We start from the raw sequence: 18965 nt of genomic DNA on the forward strand, positions 1-18965 counted from the left end.
GATGTTGGAAGACCATTTTTATTTAATGTAATTATTATTGTGGTTGGATTAAAATCTATCATTTATATTTTTTGTTTAATCTCTTCTTTTTCTTTTTGTCTTCTTTTCCTGCCTATCTTTGTATTAACTGAGAATTTTATTATTTCATGTGATCTACCATTATTGGCTTATTATTTCTACTTTTTAAAAATGCAGTGTTTGCTCTAGTGTTTTCATCATACACCATTCATCACAGTCTACCTTCAAATAATATATACCACTTCATATATAGTATAAAATCTTAGAATATTCTACTCCAATCCTTCCTTCCCACCTTTTGTATTGTCATTCTGCATTTGCCTTGTATGTATTCCATAAACCCACAGTACATTATGACTGTGTTTTTTGTAGCCAATTATCTTTTAGAGTAACTAAACATTTTTTTTAAATGTCATTAGCACTTATCTTCATTTCAACCATTTCTGGAGATCTTATTTGTTTAGATCCAGGCTCTGTCTGGTATATTCCTTCTGCCTGAAGAATTTATTTCAACAGTCCTTGTATGCAAGTCTCTTGGTAACAAATTTTCTTAGGTTTTCATTTATTTTTAAACAGATTACTTTCTCTTTTATTTCAGGCAATATTTTCATGAGTTTATAATTCTGGATAAACATTTGTTTTTTCTTCCAGCACTTTTAAGATGTCATTTTTTTCTTGATTTGCATTATTTCAGATGAGGAGTGTGCCTTCATACTTGTTTTTCTTCCTCTATATGTAATGTTTTCCCTCCCTTTCTGATTGCTTTTAAGATGTTCCCTTTGTGTTTGATTTTTCAGTAGTTGGAATATGAAGTGTCTAAGTGTGTTTGTTTTCTCTCTAGACTGTTTAGAGTTCTCTGAGCTTATTGGATTTGTGGTTTGATGACTTTCATTGCTTTGGAAAATTCCTAGCCATTATTTCTTTAAATACATTCTCTGCCCCAATCTCTATTTCTTCTTGTAGAGATTCCAGTTAAATAGATATTAGATCATATGATATTATCCTGTAGTTCTTAGGTGCTTTGTTTCTTCCCTTATTCATTTCTTTCTTTCTTTTTTTTTTTTTCAGTTTGGATAATGCCTGTTAACCGCATCCTTCATTCCATAAAAACACAAAGCAGACTGGTGGTTGCCTAGAGATAGGGGACTTAGGGAGTTACAGGAAGCAACTGTGAATGAGCACAGGATTTCTTTTTCAAGTGATAAAGGTGTTCCAAAGTTAATTGAGGTGATGACTACACAATTCTGTGATTATGTTAGAAAAAACAAAATATTGGCTGCAGTTATTAGTCTTACAGATAAAAAAGTGGTAGTTTGTTGCTTTGCTTTCACTTCTTGCTGAGTGTTCAGGTGCTTCTCTCCTATATGTCCTAGGATGCCTGGTCACCTGGTGCTGGGGTTATCTGGCAGTGTTATTGTTGTATTTTAATGACCTAGCTGAGAATTTCCATATTACCTTTTCTGTTATGAAACAACATATAAGTAGGGCCTATGGAGAGTTCTCCAAACTGAGAATTTAAGGACAGATTCCCTAGGAGGTTCACTAAGAAATTCACAATCATAACATGGTAGCCTAGCAGGGGCTCCTTTTCTGCAGCAAACATGCTCATGCTCTGGGCTATTGTATGTTTCTAAATATTCAGAACTCTCCTAGATGGTTCTAGATGTTTCTGGTATATAATAACACTCCCCCCCCTCATCTATATTAAGTGAAAAAAGCAAGCTGTAGAACAGTTCAGCTTTCTGTCCAAATGATAATAGGTTATCATTTGTATTTGGAAAAGTAGAGATAAAAATGAATCTTTTTGTACCATATCTCTAGAAAGCACTGATGACATGGTTGACTCTGGAGCATTGTCATTGGTCACCAAAGAGCAGGGGTGGATGTATAACCTTGTGTGTCTTTTCAGTTTTGAACCATATCAATGCATTGTCTATTCAAAGAGAACTAGATGTTGGATTAGAGCAGAATCCTTCTAGGATGGTTAATCAAACTTGAGACTTAGATTGGCCCCTAGTAATTTAGATTTTGCCCCATTTCTCATCTCCTAGTCCCTCCCTCTTCACGCCCTTCACTCTGGATCATTTACTTGTGGCAGACCTGTTGCAATCTCTCCCTCTCAGAGTTAAATAGAAGGGTGAGGCAGCATTTCTAAAATATCTCTTGTGGCTGATTGCTATATTTAGCTCCAAACTTTCTAGATCAGTGGTTCTCAAACTTAAGCCTGCATCACAGTCACCTGGAAAGTACACAGAAGGCAGGCCCCCACCCTCAGTTTCTGATTCAGTAGGTCTGATGTGAACCCATGAATCTCCATGTCTAAAATGTTCCCAGGTAACACTCATTAGGTATCTGACTTTGAGAACCATTGCTGTAGAAAAAATTGCTTCTTCTGTGATGTGTCAATGTGCAGATGGGACCTCATTTTGACCTGTTAAGAAATAAAAGTCAGGAGAGGTGTGTTTCTTAACATGGGCATGTCTGTAGCACACCTGTGTTCAGTTTTCTATCCAGCCAGCAATGCCTGCCAGGCTTCTTCCTCCCTCCTAAGACAATATGCACTTTACCACTATCAGGCCCGACACATCAGAAACCTGGCATCTCATCTACACTTCTCAGAGCAGACATTCTTGTGGTCACTTCTGTCAAATCCCTGCAAAGGCTTAATTGGCATTTAAGAGGAAGCATTGAAAGAGTCATGCTAATTACTGATTCCTCTCCCAGTGTTTCTTTGCAGGAGTATTATTAGCATTTGAGGAAAGACAGTTCTTTATAATGAACATTCTGTTTAATGTAGGTCATTAAGCCCCCTTCACCCTGTCCTCAAATCATGACAGTCAATCCCACCACATATCCCAGTGCCCTCTGACCTCTCCACCTCCATCCACTCATACCCGCCACCCTCAACAGGATGGGTGGTGAGGGCAGGACAAGTTTCCACTGAGAACCACAAGATTTGTATTAAGCCATGAGACCTTTGCCCAAACCATTGCCTTCCATCCATGTTTTAATATTTTCAGATTTTGACTTTAAAAGGAATCATACAGTAAATGTTTCTTTCTGAAAACCCAGTAGGTGGGATTGTGCAATGTGATGTTCAGTTTCCCCTTTGTAGAGAGGTCTTTGGATGTTAGCACTGGATGGCTATTTCCTGAGGAAGAGGCTTTGCATCTTTGTTGGATCAGGAGAATTATGCAACTTGTGCTGTTCTTTTGTTTGCTGTTAGTGTCAGAGATCTTGGGGCTAGATGTAATGCTTGATAGGTTGCAAAATTAGCATAGAAAACCATTTTGCATATTTTCTCAGCTTTCATACAGTTATAATTTCCAAATAATCCATAGTTTTGTGCTTTTTTGTCAATGATTTAAAACCTTTTGAAAAACAGAAAGGTTCTACAAAGGGTTCATAGTACAGGTAAGTTCACCCAAAGAGTAGGACTGTCAGAGCTCCCATGTCCCCCTGTGTGAACAGAGAGCAGGGTTGTGGGTCTGAGGATAGGAGGAGCAATAGGCCAGGAGGCACCTCTGGCTGGCAGGTCATGGAAATGTAGCCAATGAGGCTGAGGTGCCAGGTGTACTCATGTTGGAGGTGGAGTCAGGGCAAGGAACTAAGAGCTCTCACTGGGCGTGGAGAATCATTGAAGAGAGTGACAGCAACTGAAACCGAGCTTGACCTTTGTCTTCAAGGCCAAGAGAAGCCTCATGGGGACTGCCTGGTATAGTCCAGAAGTATCAGAAACCTTCCTTATATAAGTACCCACCCTGCTTTAGCTCCCACTTGGTCCTGTAGCCAGATAGATTCAAGGGCGTCACTGGGTACAGACAGGACTGGTGCTCCTGGGATTAGCTTTCTGCTGTTACTGTCAGTTGGAAAAGGTATCAAGGTAGTGGACTGTAAGGGAGTAATTCTATCCTATCCCACCTCTCCACCAAGAGCCAAGTCGCTTCCAGTTCCTCTTCAAAGTGTGCCTCAAAATGTGGAGGGAAGCTACCACTCTGAGCCAAGAAGTTCCACCCTCTAGGCCTCCTGTGTGTTTTATTAGGGAATCCTGTAAGGACCTTTCGTTCTGAAAGTCTCCTTGCTGAAATGCCATTGTGAGAGCTGGATTCCCTTTGGGTTTGCAAACTGTGCTTCACAAATCAACACACCTTCTGGAAGGGTTAGAAACAAGCCGCAAATGCTCAGAAACAAGTCATTTGCTCTTATGAGAAAAGGTTTTTACTATTTACTGCAGTTATTTGTTTCCCCCTTAAGAAGTGAGACTTGCCTCCAGAAGGAAGCAGAAGTGTTTGAAGAGAGGAGGGGGAACTCAGAAGGCTGGGTAGGGTGGGTGGACCCTGTGGGCTGCCAGAGTGTGGGTTCTGGGGAAACAGAGGACATGAGCTAAGCCCTAGGGACAGTGAGGGTGGAGAGTCACTCATCTCTGAGGACAGTTCTCTCCCAGAGTGTGGGTATTTTCTTCCTACCCTTTTAGTCCCTTCTTCCCCTGGTCATATCACCAGAGCCAGACTCCTGATTGCCTAAAAGGCAACTCCTTCCAGAAGGCCTGCCAGGCACCTACTTACACTGCCCCTCTCACCTGTAGGGAGGTAGTTCCCAGGTGCTTCCCAGGACCTTCCTCCCTCACCCCTGCCAGGGCCACTCCCCAAACTCTCCCACCTATCCTGAGCACTGCCTTCCACAGTTCTGTGTCTGACCTCAGTGGAGGAGAAAAGCATCTTGTTCTGGTTCTCCTTGTAACTACTGTTCTGAAACTCCAAACCTATAACCCTCCACATGGTAATAAAAGCCACCTATTATCACCTTTGAGACAGCCTGTCTCAGGAACAATGTACTCCCCCTGGCCACTCCCACATCCCTTTTGCGTGTCTGCTCAATTTGGTTTTGCTTTCCTCATTTCTTCCTGCCCTCCTTCCCACCCAGGTGGCTCCTGAGTTGCTGCCTCTGCTGCAGTTCAAAGCAGTCTCAGGCACTCCCTGAGCCCCGGGAAGCAGACTCCAGGGCAGGAAGCAGACCTCAGGACTTCTTTCCTGGCTTCCCAGCCCAGTTGCCACAACAAACAGCAGAGAAGACATTGGTGAGTGGTCAGTTAAAGTTCTGTTGTGCACCATTCTTCCTTCCAGCACCCTGAGGAGTCTGGAGAGAGTGAGGCTGTGTGTCTTGCTTGGCAACCAGGAGAGACCAGTGCCCTCGAGGTCATATGCCACCTAGCCAGCTGCCCAGTGAGGTGGGGGTGAAGGCAGCATTATCTGTTGACCTCAGCTTAGCTGGTCAGAATTCTAGAACTGGTGAAGTCGGTGGGAACAGCCATTGGGTAAGTCAGGACAAAGATTAAGTGCCTGCTGGGTGCCCTGGTCCCTACTAGAGACTGTTCACACTGCTAAGCTGTGGCCCTCCATCCTTCCACACTGAGGAAACCTCCACTCCTGCTGCTCTGCTGAACTCAGAGCAGGCTTCTTGGGTTTGGAGCACAGGCAGAACCCTGTTATTTAGGCCCATTACTACATCTGGTTCTGTGGGGCTTAGTTCTTCCAGGCTGTGACCAAGAGCTCCCACAGGCACTGCCTCACAGTCACCGTCATCTTCCTCTGTCCAGTGAGGAGTTCCCTGTGATAACACACATGGAGTGAGCCTGTTGAATGAAGATGGCACCTTCTTTGGGCAGCTGTGTGTTGGCAAATATTCTAAATGATATTTCACGAATGGGAGACATCTTTGAGATTTCTTATGTGTATTTAGGAGGACTATATCCATTGCTTTTTGTAGCTTTTGCTTGTGAGGGAGATGAACAGTTCCCTTCGCCACCCTCACCCCCTTCCTAGGGTCTCACCATTATAGGACTCCAGGGATCCTTGGCCACTGTCAGCCTAAGGTCTCTGTTCTCTTCACTGCAAAGGAGATAGGCAGGACCAGAACCAATTCCATTGAAGCCAAGAAAGTGAGAAGAGCAGGGGGAGAAGGATAGATGGGAATTAGTAAAAGAAAGTATGGATTGTGATTAAAGAAAAACACAGTAATAATGCTAAATGTTTTCCCCAGGATTCTAAAGCCACTTTCAACTGTGGCCCCATCACTGATGTGAGAACAGCTTCTTAGGTTGCTTTGAAACACAAACTTTGTGTGTAGGTTCTGTTCTTTTGTTAAGGACATAAATCCTGTGAAGTTAAAAGGCTTTTTAAAAGTGATTGTGAAGTTGGACTCTAAAGTGACTGATAAGGGAGAAAAATGCAGCTGTGTGGCTGAGATGGGGGCTTCACTTTAGAACCCTGTGGCTGGGGAGAGCTGGACCAAAGCAAACACTGTATATGCGAGAAAGGCGTCCTTTAAAGGAAAACCTTAAGGCTTTGTGACCCTGGAGCAGCTGAGGTGCAAGGTCAAAGGTTGGGAAGATCAGTGCAATTTTTTTTTTTTTTTTTTTTTTTTTTTTATTAAAAAGGGCAGGTTTGCTGCGGCTAAAATTAGAATGAAGTTGGTGCCTGTGGTGCTGATGCGTGGGCCATGCAGTGTCCTCTCAGTTCAGTCACTAGCGTTATGCTGGGGACAGGGAAATTTACAAGGAGGAAAAGAAGTACATATATGCAAATGACTTTAGCTGTAAAACCTAGCAGCCAAGGGGAATTGTCCAGCACCTTTTTCCCTGCTTCAAGGAGGGAACGGAGCAACAGAAGCAAGGTCCAGGAGCCACCCTGCACAGTGCAGAGGCAACTAAAACTCATGCTCTTCTCTGAGTCCCTTCAGGTCTGAGCTGATGGGCTATATTCCCAGGCAAAGCAGAACCCTTAGCAGTCACAGACATTCCTTGATAGTCATAGACATTCCTTTAGGTATCTTAAAGAGAATGTAATCTTTAGTCTCCTCCATGTGTATCTTCAGAGACACCTGTAAAAATCTCCTGTCTAAATTTTGTGGCCATAATGAAGAGGTTTATCTCTGCTTTGGACATAATAACTTTGAACACTCAGTTGTGATACCATACCACATCAAACTATATTTATATATACTTCAGTGCTGTTCTCTTTCTCATGAAAGCACATGTATTTAATTTTTTAACTTAATTTAATTTTTGTGTGTGTATGTGGTACTGGGAATTGAACTCAGGAGTGCTCTATAACTCCAGCCATTTTTTGTTTTGTTATAGGGTCTTGCTAAGTTGCCCAGGCTGACCTTGAACTTGAGATCCTCGGACCTAGGCCTCCTGAGTTGCTGGGATTACAGGTGTGTGCCTCTATGCTGTGATAATTTTAATTTAAAAAAAAGTTTTGGAAGTTATGGGATTAAACCAGGACCTTTTGCATGCTAGTCAAGCCCTCTACCTCCTCAGTTACAAAGCATATGTATTTTAGAGATCTTTATTTGTTTGATATATAACTTGTAATTAAATATGGTGCTTGATCATCTCTTTTTGCCAGTATGCAGATTGAAATCAGGGGTGCTCTACCACTGAGCTGCATCACTTCTTTTTATTTTGAGACAGGGTCTCTCATTAACTTGCCCAGGCTGGCTTCACACTTGTGATCCTCTTACCTCAGCCTCCCAAGTAGCTGATATTAGTGTGCTACCTTGCCTGGCTTGGTCATATATATTTAAAAAGTGGGCATTAGGACCTTCATCAATACTGTAACCATCTTCAGAAAAGAATATGACTGCCATCAATGTGGTTAACATGACATAGCATTCTATCAGACCTGGCATCCGTTCATTCACCAACTCCTCTTTGAGAGACGAGTGAGGCAAGGTCCCTTCGCTCATGTAATTTTCTTTCTAGTGGGAGAAGAGGGCAGTAATGTCCTGTGAAGAACAGAGCAGAGGCAGAGGGTTGTTTATCTACGATGGTCAAGTAATGGAGAAAGACCTCTCAGTAGAGGCCATAGGTGATCAGGGTACAGAATGAGGTGAGTGAGTGGCTTTGAGATGATCTGGAGGGAGATTTCTTTCAGGCAAGGGTCTGGCAGTTGCAAAGGCCCAGAAGCAGGAGTGAGCTTGGTGTGGTTGAAGGAACAGCAAGTAGGCCAGCGAGTATGAGTGGAGGGGTGAAGAAGGGCTTAACAGGACATATGAGTTTGGTGCAGTAGGCCAGGTCTGGTGAAAAAAAGCCACCCATTGTCATCTTTAGGATGCTTCCCTGTTTCCACACAGGGAAGCCTATCTTTGGGATGATGAGCTATTCCCAGGTACTCCCATGTCACATTCCCTTTTGCATGTCTGTCTCTGATTTGGCTTCCTTTCTCCCTCCCTCCTTCCTACCCAGTTGGCTCCTGAATTGAGCAGCCTTGTAGGCCATGGGAAGGAGTTGGGCTTTTTTCTTCAGATAATAGGCAGCCATTGGAGGGTGCTGAGTAGTGTCTTGATCTGACTGCTATTTGGGAACTGGCTGGAGGGGAGGGAAGCAGATGGGGAGAAGAGAGGCCACTGTAGTATCAGTCTGGTTGCTTGGTGGCTGGTGGCAATGGAGGTGAGAACATCAGATTGAAGATAGAAGTAGCTGTTGGTTGGGAAGTGGGTGAGAGAGAGAGGAGCAGGATGGCACTCAGCCTGAGCATTTGGGTGGAGGGTGGTGCCTTCTGCTGGGTGGGAAATATTATAAGAAGAGCGTTTTTGGAGAAGATGGAGGGTTCTGCTATATCTTGTTTCCAGTGGAGATGTGGAATAGGTAACTGGGTGTGACGTTCTGGAGGTCAGTGGGAGCCTGGGATAGGAGTTGCATTTGGGAATCCCCAGCCTGTACTTGGCACATAAAACCATGAGTCTGGACTTGATTACCTCAGGAATGAGCATACCAGTCATGAGGAGGCCAGGAGGAGGAAGTAGGAGGAAAAGAGGAGAATGTGACATCCCAGAAACCAAGGGGAAAAGACTAAGAGGAGGGGTTGAGCAACTGAGCCTGTGCCTCTGGTTTTGTCCATGTGTGGGCCTTGTGTTCCCCATTAGACTGGAACCACTTTGAGGCCAGGGATGACTTTACTCTTCTCCTGCTTGCACTAGAAGCCACTCAAAGCTGTGACTTAAGCACTTCACTTGAACAGCTCTACAATATAAAATTGAGGCCTGAGGTGACACTTCCTCTAATTTTGGAGTTGTCCATCAAGGCTTTGTGGGGACAGTGCTGATAAGAAAGGACAAGACTAATCTCAATCTGAGTAGAAGAGCCTGGTCATGTTCAAACTACTAGTAGAAGGGTTGGTGACAGAGAAGACAGATGGAAGAATAGGAAAGAATCCAATAAAGAGTCAAATTTCTAACTTAAGAAACTTTGGGTCCCTTAAATGTGGTCATATGGCTCTGATCTGAAGGATTATTGAATATTCATTGATTGATATAACAATAGAATTCTATTCTTCTTTCTCTGCAAAGCAACCCTTCAAATTAGGCAAAATGAAAATTAATCTATACATAGAAAGAGATGAGTTTTCTGGAAATTGGGATAAGATTTGGGTCCTGTCTTGTCTCTTACATGGAAGTGTGATACCAGAGGACACATTGTATCATAGGAAAGCACAGGAAAAATTTCTGGTTATGACACTTGTGGGGGCTTTGAAGAGGTGGAAGGCCATCTTGGAGAAGGCAGGACAGCAGTTGAGAGCCCTCTACTAATAAAGGAGACTCTGGGTGTGGGATGAAGTTAGGCCCCACTGAGCTTAAGCTGGTAATAATCTCACAGGCCAAGGGTCCATCCCCTGGAGTTTTCCTTGGAACCTAATTACTAAACTTTTCCAGATGATCCCTGATCACAGGACCTGATAAAGCCCAATCTTACTGCTAAAACTATGTCTAGATTAAAGCTGTTTTTATTCATTTGCTATCCATTAAAGTCATCTCAGATTAATTATTTTTCAAAAGAAAGAAAACTATGCTACAGTTCTGCAAGTAACTTATGACCAGATGTTGAGGTCTTGGGATACCCTGCCATGCTTAAAAATATTGTAAGAAATCTTTAAACAGTAAAATCTAAAAATAAAAACCAAAACACTGAAAAGATGAATAATAGCAAAGACTTTTAGTTCAAGAGATTTTATTGGCCTATTTATTTTTGTTTATTTTTGAAAAAGAATCATAAGTTATAGTTTAATACCAGATGCGGAGACCTAGATATATCCAACTTTATAGAGGGGAGGATAATTACAGAAAACAAGAAAGTACCCAAGGGAGAAAACTGCAAATCACTGGTAGCTTAGCGGAGTAGTCTGGGGGTATCTGTAAGGTAGAGTTGAACACCCACATGTCCTTGATCTAGCAATGAGTCACAGGGGTGGTGGTGATGTCAGGGTGCTGCTCAGATCCCACTAATTCCTGGCTTCTGAGGAAGATGTGGAGCCACAGCAACTTCTGCATCTACCAGCCTCCCACTGCAGTGCATTTCTTAACATTGTCCCTAACTGTTCCCTCCTGTTCCTGGTGCGTCTGGCAGCGTCTGCACTTCCCTGCCCCATTCACACAGCTGCATCTCAGCTCTTGGCTTGCTGTGGGTATGGCGTTAACAACCTAGGCCAGATTTCCTGGAAGGCCCTGGCTGTTTACCTCACCTCTTCTGGTGTCCGGTGGCTGTCAGCCATGTCATACTCTTCAGGTCATGCATTTCTGCCTTTTGTGGGGTGGGGTTGTCAGTATAAGAGACCTGCTCAGTGCCCCTGGTAAAGAATGAGGAGAGGATGGATGATGTTTGAACTTGTAGGCCTCTTGCCCACAAACCAAAGGAAGGTTCAAACTTGTTATGAGTTACACATCTGATGCCATGGGTGAGAATCTAGATTTAAAAGGAGGGTCTGTCTGGTCTGGTCAAAGGAATGCAGGAGGGAGACAGTGGTCTGTGCATCTCAGAAGAAACTTTAAAAAGGGGCACTTCAAGTTCAAAAATGCACCTCCCACGCCAAAAGCCTTAAAAGGACCTTAAATGAATGGGACCTTAGATTAAAATCAAGATGAAGATGAACATGAATAAATAAGTATAAAATCCTTTACTTTGGATTTTATAAAAATCAACTAAACCCAGACTGTGGTAGTTAATTTTTATAACTGAGTGGTAGAGAGCTTGACTAGCATGCAAAAGGTCCTGGTTTAATCCCATAACTTCCAAAACTTTTTTAAAATTAAAATTATCACAGCATAGAGGCACACACCTGTAATCCCAGCAACTCAGGAGGCCTAGGTCCGAGGATCTCAAGTTCAAGGTCAGCCTGGGCAACTTAGCAAGACCCTGTAACAAAACAAAAAATGGCTGGAGTTATAGAGCACTCCTGAGTTCAATTCCCAGTACCACATACACACACAAAAATTAAATTAAGTTAAAAAATTAAATACATGTGCTTTCATGAGAAAGAGATGGGGTTGATGACATTTAAGATAAGGACTAGAGTGAGGAAGTTGATTTACTACTGTCTTTTTTTTAAATTTTATTTTTTTTAGTTGTAGGTGGACACAATATCTTTTATTTTATTTATTTATTTTTATGTGGTGCTGAGGATCGAACCCAGGGTCTCACCCGTGCCAGGCGAGCACTCTACCACTGAGCCACGATCCCAGCCCTACTACTCTTTTCTATAGATTATTATTAATAACTGTGAAGAAACTGAGATTTCACTTACTTGCAAGCTAAGGAGTTAACCTGCCAGTTTCTTTGAAGCTGGCAGGAGATGAGACTCACGGCTTAGAGATGAGGCACTTTATGATTCACAACAGTATAGCTACCAGAGTATCTTTTTAAAAAAAATTATTTTTTAGTTGTAGTTGGACACAATATCTTTATTTATTTACTTTTTATGTGGTGCTAAGGATCGAACCCAGGGCCTCACACATGCTAGGCAAGCTCTCCACCGCTGAGCCACAACCCCAGCCCATAGCTACCAGCGTATTGGTTCTTTGAGTTCCCACCCCGTAGATGACACAGAGAGTCAGGTGACCTGTATAGTGGAGAGAAATCTTGAGCTAAGGGAACTTGATTCTTTTTTAATGGAAAGGGAGCACACCTGCCCTTGGTCCATTTAGAGGAAGACATTTCTAGTTGGAGCATCTTTCACTTTCCAGGCTATTTGCTATGCAAATATATACATATTTAAATTTATTTCTTACTTGGTGGCACTTGGAATTGAACCCAGGGGTGCTCTACCACTTACGTACATACCTTGCCCTATTTATTGCCTTGAACTTATGATCCTCTAGCCTCAGCCTCCCAGGTAGACAGGATTCCAGGTATGTGCCACTATGCCCAGCTATGCAAATATTCTTGAAAATGGAGTCAGGAATAAAGAATCAGTACCTCTGCTTGTAACATGCAGAATTGTGAGAGACCCATGAACATGGTCTCTTAACAGTTATCCCTTTCTCCCAATAGAAAGGGAGAGGAATCTAATGTTTACTGCATCCTTGTTAGGCAAGGACCAGGGGCTGACCAGGAGACTTCTCATTCCTTGCTCCACTAAATTCCTAAATTCATCTCTATAGGTAGTGGTACCCATTTATTGTTATTTTGTCAGTAAGGCAACTGGTGAGTAATGGAGGATTTGGGGGATACACGAGGAATATCTTACCATTGTGCTATGAAATAGCCAAGACTTAGTTAGATTCTTATCAGGCACCAAGTATAGTTCTGAGCATTCACCAGGAATGGATTTATTTAATGCTTACAACCAAGATGATCCTGTGCTGCTGAGGACACTGAGTGACACAGCCAGGGCTTAAGTCTGTGCACTGAACCACTCACTGTGCTGTTTTGTTCTTTCTTTAGTCCTCAGGGTCACAGCAAGGGGGTCATGGTCAAACTAGTATGTGCCCAGAGGATGTGCAAGGATTTGGAAACCATGCCAAGTTGGAATAGTTGAAGGGCTGTGTTTAGTCTGCAGAAAGATAAAGGATAAGTGAGGACTGACTTCAAATATTTGTAGACATGTCTTTTAGAAGAGTAGGGTTTATTCTTCATGACTGCAGGAGGCAAAATTGGAGCCTTTGAGGAGGAGACATGTTATATTCAGCAAAAAATAACGTCCTAAGTAATTTAATGCCCCCTGATATGGTGTGGAACGGGGTGCTTGAGTGTAAGTACCTCCTCATGCAGGATTTTCTTGGTTATTACCTCGTAGGGCTAGGATCTGTTAAGATCCTGACAATAAGTACCTCTGTTTCTACTCCCTGCAGGAGCTAGACAATAGAGGAGGAGGCCTGAATGAGGCCACTTTAGATTTTTCCTAAGAAAGATGACCCTGCTGACACAGTGGCCTGAGCTCTTTCCCCTGCCATCCCTTCCTGTCTTCTCTGGGGACCTTAGGTACTCTGTGGGTCAGACCTGCACAGAGAGGGTTCCTGTGTGTGTGTAGAGGGTGTCTCACCTCTGGGAATTGGGGCCCACCAAAGGTGTCTGGAAGACTTAGTCTCAGCTGCCTCCCAAGGGATCCCACTCCTTGCACTCCCAGGCCTGCTCAGTCTTATGGAGATCTCCAGGATCTTGACTAAGTCCTGCCTTAACCCTGCTGGTTTTGATCCCTTCCCTGCTGCCATCCTGCAATCACCAGCCTCAGGGCCTGGCCTAGCCATTCCCCATGTACACCCCAGGCCCAGTATTGCCCAGTTTGGAACAGAACAGGATTCCTGTCCTGGGTGGGAGGTTGAGTTAGCAAATTTCCAATGTCTCTTAACTGTTATCTACTGTTATCTGTGGTTCTGTGATTCATTCTTTCCTTGTCAAGTGGCCCAAGCTTTAAAAAGCCAGTGGGAACAGGTGGTTGGGTCCAGCCTTTCTGCAGTGACCTGGCTGTGGCCCCATGGAAACTCCCCTGGTGGTGGGCAGCTCCAGTCTGGAGCTGAGCAGATCAGGTCCAGCTGCAGGTCCAGGGAGGGACCCTGGACTGGTTGGGAGAGGAATTTGGGGAGATGGTGAGGAATAGGACCAGTGGCAGTTGACTTAATGGCATCTATTCCACTCAGCCAGAAACATCGTCTGTTGGAAGCAAATGACTCCCCAAATGTGGTCTTAATTAGCCTGTGCATTTCTTTAAAAGAATTACGATCTCATCAAAGAGTTTTGAAAAGTAATGCTTAGCCCAGTGTAAAGGGCATGGTCAGGAGTTGATCCTGAAATAATGTCTCTGCTATTCCAGATGTCAGGAATCACTAAAAATACACTTAGAACTCAGAGGAATTCTTGGTTTTTGGACCCATCTCCTTTCTCTTTCAACATCCCTCCAGAATGTGAGAGAGTGAAGAAGAGAGCCAAAAAGCTTTAATTATCCAGTCTGCTGACATTATTTTATCTGCACCACTGATATTAAATCTGTACAACATTCCATTTAAATCTCAGTGCTAGCAGCGAACTTGGGCCTTTGTCCTTCTGTTGGTCGTGGCCAATGCTGTTTCCCACTCCACCCTCCTTCAGACTTTTTAACTCTCAAGTTCTCTGTGGTACTGGAAATTTTCTGTCTGTGGCATATCTATACTTTAGGAGAGCCCCTGAACTGTGTGCTTTTGCCCCCCAACTCTTCCTCCTCAGCGCAGCCTGGCCACTTGTGTTGAGTTCTGGCATATGCTCATTAGAGCAATATGGATTCAGCAGGAGCATTTTGCCATATTTCTGTTATTGACATCAATGGAGAAGGAAGAGAAAGTCTGTGTACTTTTTCTCCCCTCTTTTATGTACAAATGAAAATTTCCCTGTTATATCTTTAACTTTCCCTGGCCAGTCAAAGGGATCTTCAATTTCATTTTGTCTCTCCAGACTGTGGACCTTTCCATCTGGTTTAAGGTTGACACAGTCACCAAATAGCTGGTTATTTAGCATCCAGTGGATACTATAGTTGTTACTGCTCCAGCTAGGTCACACTTAAGGAGGGCTTCCAGGGTACCAGGCAGAGTGCTCAGGGCTTCAGTTCTCACAACCTCTTGAGGCAAGTGCTACTGCCATCTGCTATGGCTTGCATATGGTTTGAGTGTGGTTTGCAAGGGTTCATGAGTTGGAAACTTATTCCCAATGAGGCAGTTTAAGAAGTGATGGAACCTTAAGATGTGGGACCTAGCGGGGGATTACAAGACTAGTCCTTTCTTACTCTCTGGCTTCGTGTCTTGTAATGTGTCTCCCCCTCCTGTGTATGCTCCTACTGTTGCGATGCCATCCACCATGACATTATTTTATCTGCACCACTGATATTAAATCTGTACAACATTCCATTTAAATCTCAGTGCTAGCAGCGAACTTTGGTCCTTACCAGAGAAAGCTTCATGCTGTTTAGACTATCAGCCTCCAAAACTGAGCTGAAACACCTCATTTCTTCAGAAGTACCCAGGAGGTGTCCTGTCAGAGTAATGGAAAACTAACTAATCATCACCCTCCCCATCCTATAATTAAAGATGCAGACTAAAGGAGATTAAAGAATTTGCTGATGGTCCCATAGCAGAGCCAGGATTAGAAGCCAGGCAGTGTGGGACAGAACTGGTTGACTTCAGCCCCCATTCCACACTGCCCTACATGCATACATAGGGCAGCTGCTGTGTGTGCACATGCTCCCCTATCCCCTCAGGAACTGTTGGTGTCTGATATCACCCTATCCTCGGCCAATGTGTAATGAGTACAGACTGGGAAGTCTCTGCCACAGAAGTCTAAAGACAGAGCAACCCTAGCACTGCCCACAGCACTGCAGCCAGGGAGCAGAGCCTCAGCTGTCAGAACCATGACTTTGCCTGTTCACTGCTTCATCTCCAAGGACCAGAAGAGCACCTGAAAGTAGTGAGCTCTTGAAAAATATGTGATGAACAGCAAACTTTAAACAAAGCCTTGACATTTTTACAAATAAACAAAAGAACATATTCATTCCAAAAAGCATGAAGTCCATAAAGTTAGATACAAAGACAGCCGTTATTATTATTATCATTATTTTAGATTTCTTAAAATTAGAATTTATTATTCTAAAATTTAAAAACCATCTGGAGTAAACTCTGAATTCAGGGTTTACAAATTGAAGTTAAGCTGGGCGCAGTGGCACACAACAGTAATCCCAGTGGCTAGGGAGGCTGAGGCAGGAGTATTGTGAGTTCAAAGCCAGCCTCAGCAACTTGGGAGGCCCTAAGCACTCAGCAAGACCCTGTCTCTAAATAAAATACAAAAATATGTTGGGGATGTGGCTCAGTGGTTAAGTGCCTCTGGGTTCAATTCCTAGTACAAAAAATAAAAATAGGGGCTGGGACTGTGGCTCAGCAGTAGAGCGCTCACCTAGCATGATCAAGGCCCTGGGTTCGATCCTCAGCACCACATAAAAAATAAATAAATAAAATAAGGATATTGTGTCCAACTACAACTAAAAAATAAATATTTAAAAGAAGAAGAGGAAGAGGAAGAGGAAGAAGAAGAAGAAGGAGGAGGAGGAGGAGGAGGAGGAGGAGGAGGAGGAGGAGGAGGAGGAGGAGGAGGAGAAAACATTGAAGTTAACCATCTTTTATATCTGGACTTCTGTGCCTTTTACTTTTCTCTTTTTTGAGTGGGATGTGTACCATTATTTATTGATTGATTTATAAGTGTTTTGTCCAGTAAGGGAAGATGTCATTTGTCTTTCATGAAATTTAAATAAAACATAAGAAGTATTTATCTAAGAATTCTAATGAACCAGGGAAATTAAGGATGACACATTAGATTCTTTTGAAAAATAGAAAGAACTTGTTAACAGTAGAAATCTGTTTCCAGTCTCTGCTATCTTCTGTTTTCTTTCATTAAGAATAAACCTTTTATGGTACAAAATGTTTTTTATTGGTTCTTTATAGTTATACATGACAATAGAATTCATTTTGACATAAAAGCATGAAATACAGTTTGTTCTAATTCAGTCCCCAGTACTTCCCTTTCCCCTCCCTTCCTCCTACCCCCTGTTCTGTTCCCTCTATTCTACTGATCTTCCTGCTGCTTACTTACAGAATTTTTAAAAATTAGTGTCTTGTGGATTACATGATGGTGAGATTCACTGTGGTATATTCACATACGTACATAAGACAGTTAGGTCAGATTCATTTCCCTATCCTTTCCCTCCTCCCTTCCCTTCATTCCCCTTTGTCTGCTTCACTGATTTTTCTTCTATTTTTTTTTTACCCTGCCCTCTTTAATGTGGGTTAGCTTCTGTGCATCAGAGAAAACACTAGACCTTTGACTTTTGGGGGACAGGCTTACTTCACTTAGCATGATGGAAGGACAGCCTCTAAGTTATAGGCACTGAGCTGTAGAAGACCCTTTTTTGCTGTCCCTGTTTTTCTTACTTGTTATGACTTGGTGGGAACTTTGTCATGGTGGGTGCTTGTGAACCCTGGTCTTAGGTAAGACATTAGCAGCTCATGTATCCTCCTGGGAAGTCCTTAGAGAAGAGATGGACCTTGAGGTTGGAGCAGGTTCCAGCAGAGTGGAAGAGACTCTGGAATCCATGCCACAGCTGCCTCCTCTGGCAGAATTTTATAGGAGAGGGCAGAGGCCACTGTTTTGTTTGATAACAACAGCTGTTTTGAACTTCGTGACTTCTCAGATTTGGATGCTTTCCTGTCTTGCTCAATGCTTGCCTCACTTCCAAGGTCTTGCCTCACTTGGTTGGGTATCTAAGCGTGCATCCCTTTAAAGTGCCTGGGGATCCCTTACCCAACCCTGGCACAGGATCAAAGAGACCAAGCACAAACCAGAACTGAGAAAGGAGAGTAAAATATTTGGGAGAAATATTTAACATGAGTTAGCTTTAGGTAGGTTGACAGAGATCAAGAGGACCCAGATTCCTTTTGGGGTTGTGGCTCAGTGGTAGAGCGCTTGCCTTGCATATATGAGGCCCTGGGTTCAATCCTCAACACCACATGAAAATAAATAAATAAAATAAAGGTATTGTTCCCATCTACAACTAAAAAAAAGTTTAAAAAAAGAACCCAGATTCAAGAACCATAAAAATTTCATATGCTTTGACTCAGAAATGAAAAATTTTGAAATATATCTTGGGGAAATAATCTGGAAGAGTTCTGTTTGTGAAACATTGACTTGCAGTATTATTTGTTTTAATGAAACAAATAATAGTTTGATAATGGAATTGATTGAAGGAATTAAGGTTGATCTGCTCAGTGTAATATTATATAGTCATTGAAAATAAAATTTATAAAAAGTGTTCTGTATCTGGGAAAAAGTTTGTGGTAGCTTGAAAAAAAACATGGAAAATAAAGCCAGTGATAATGTATGTACAAAATTTTTTTTCCAGTACAAAAGACTTGAAATATATGCATATACACATTTCACATATATACATTATTTATACATATGTACATGAATCTATATGAATAAAATGGTAAATGGTAGCTGGGTGTGGTGGCAGATGCCTGTAATTCCAGTTACTTGAGAGGCTGAGGCAGGAGAATTTCAAGTTTGAGGCCTGTCTCAGCAACTTAGTGAGATCCTGTCTCAAAATAAAAAATAAAAAAGGGGGTGCTGAGAATATAACTCCATAGTAGAGAACCCCTGGGTTCAGAAGCTGAGGTAGATCCAGTCTGATGGAGAAGTGACCCAGGTATAGTAGAAGGTACAGCTATGCTTCCTGACTGGATGGAAGATAACCAAGGTGGTTATTTCTAAGCTGCCCCACAATGAATCTAAAATTCATATCCGTCTCTGACCCAGGAGATCCTTTTTCCTCTTGCTTCCTTCTTTACCTGCCACAGACCCGTAATACATAATCACTAAAATTTCCATTGAGCAGAAGCAATAAGAGTAAATAATTTGCCAGCTGAGTTGTCCCCTGTTGGCGACCTTGAAGCACTTCTCCCTGCAGAAGTTCTTGACTTCTCATGGGGAAGTCTGGCGTGGCTCCTGCAAAATTCAGTTCAAAGGGTAGATGAGAGAGCTTCCAATCACTCCTGCAAGGTAGGCGGGCCTGCGACCCACCGGCAGAAGAGGAGCACCGGCTTGCTGAGAGGCAGAGCCGCCCCCTCCCCCTGCGCCGGCAAGGTAGAGGGAACTGTGACCA

General features: G+C 42.9%; 1 long non-coding RNA gene across 1 annotated transcript in view; it reads left to right on the top strand.

The window, feature by feature from the left end:
• The window catches only part of LOC125613562, a 43996-nt gene extending 36781 nt beyond the window's left edge, over positions 1 to 7215 (top strand). Inside the window, exons 2-3 of the long non-coding RNA XR_007344115.1 lie at positions 4942 to 5095; positions 7157 to 7215. This is a non-coding gene — a long non-coding RNA (uncharacterized LOC125613562). The remainder of the gene's footprint in view (positions 1 to 4941; positions 5096 to 7156) is intronic.
• The last annotated feature ends 11750 nt before the right edge of the window (positions 7216 to 18965 follow it).

Source organism: Marmota marmota, unplaced genomic scaffold (assembly GCF_001458135.2).
Source record: "Marmota marmota marmota unplaced genomic scaffold, marMar, whole genome shotgun sequence".
Classification (NCBI taxonomy): domain Eukaryota; kingdom Metazoa; phylum Chordata; class Mammalia; order Rodentia; family Sciuridae; genus Marmota; species Marmota marmota.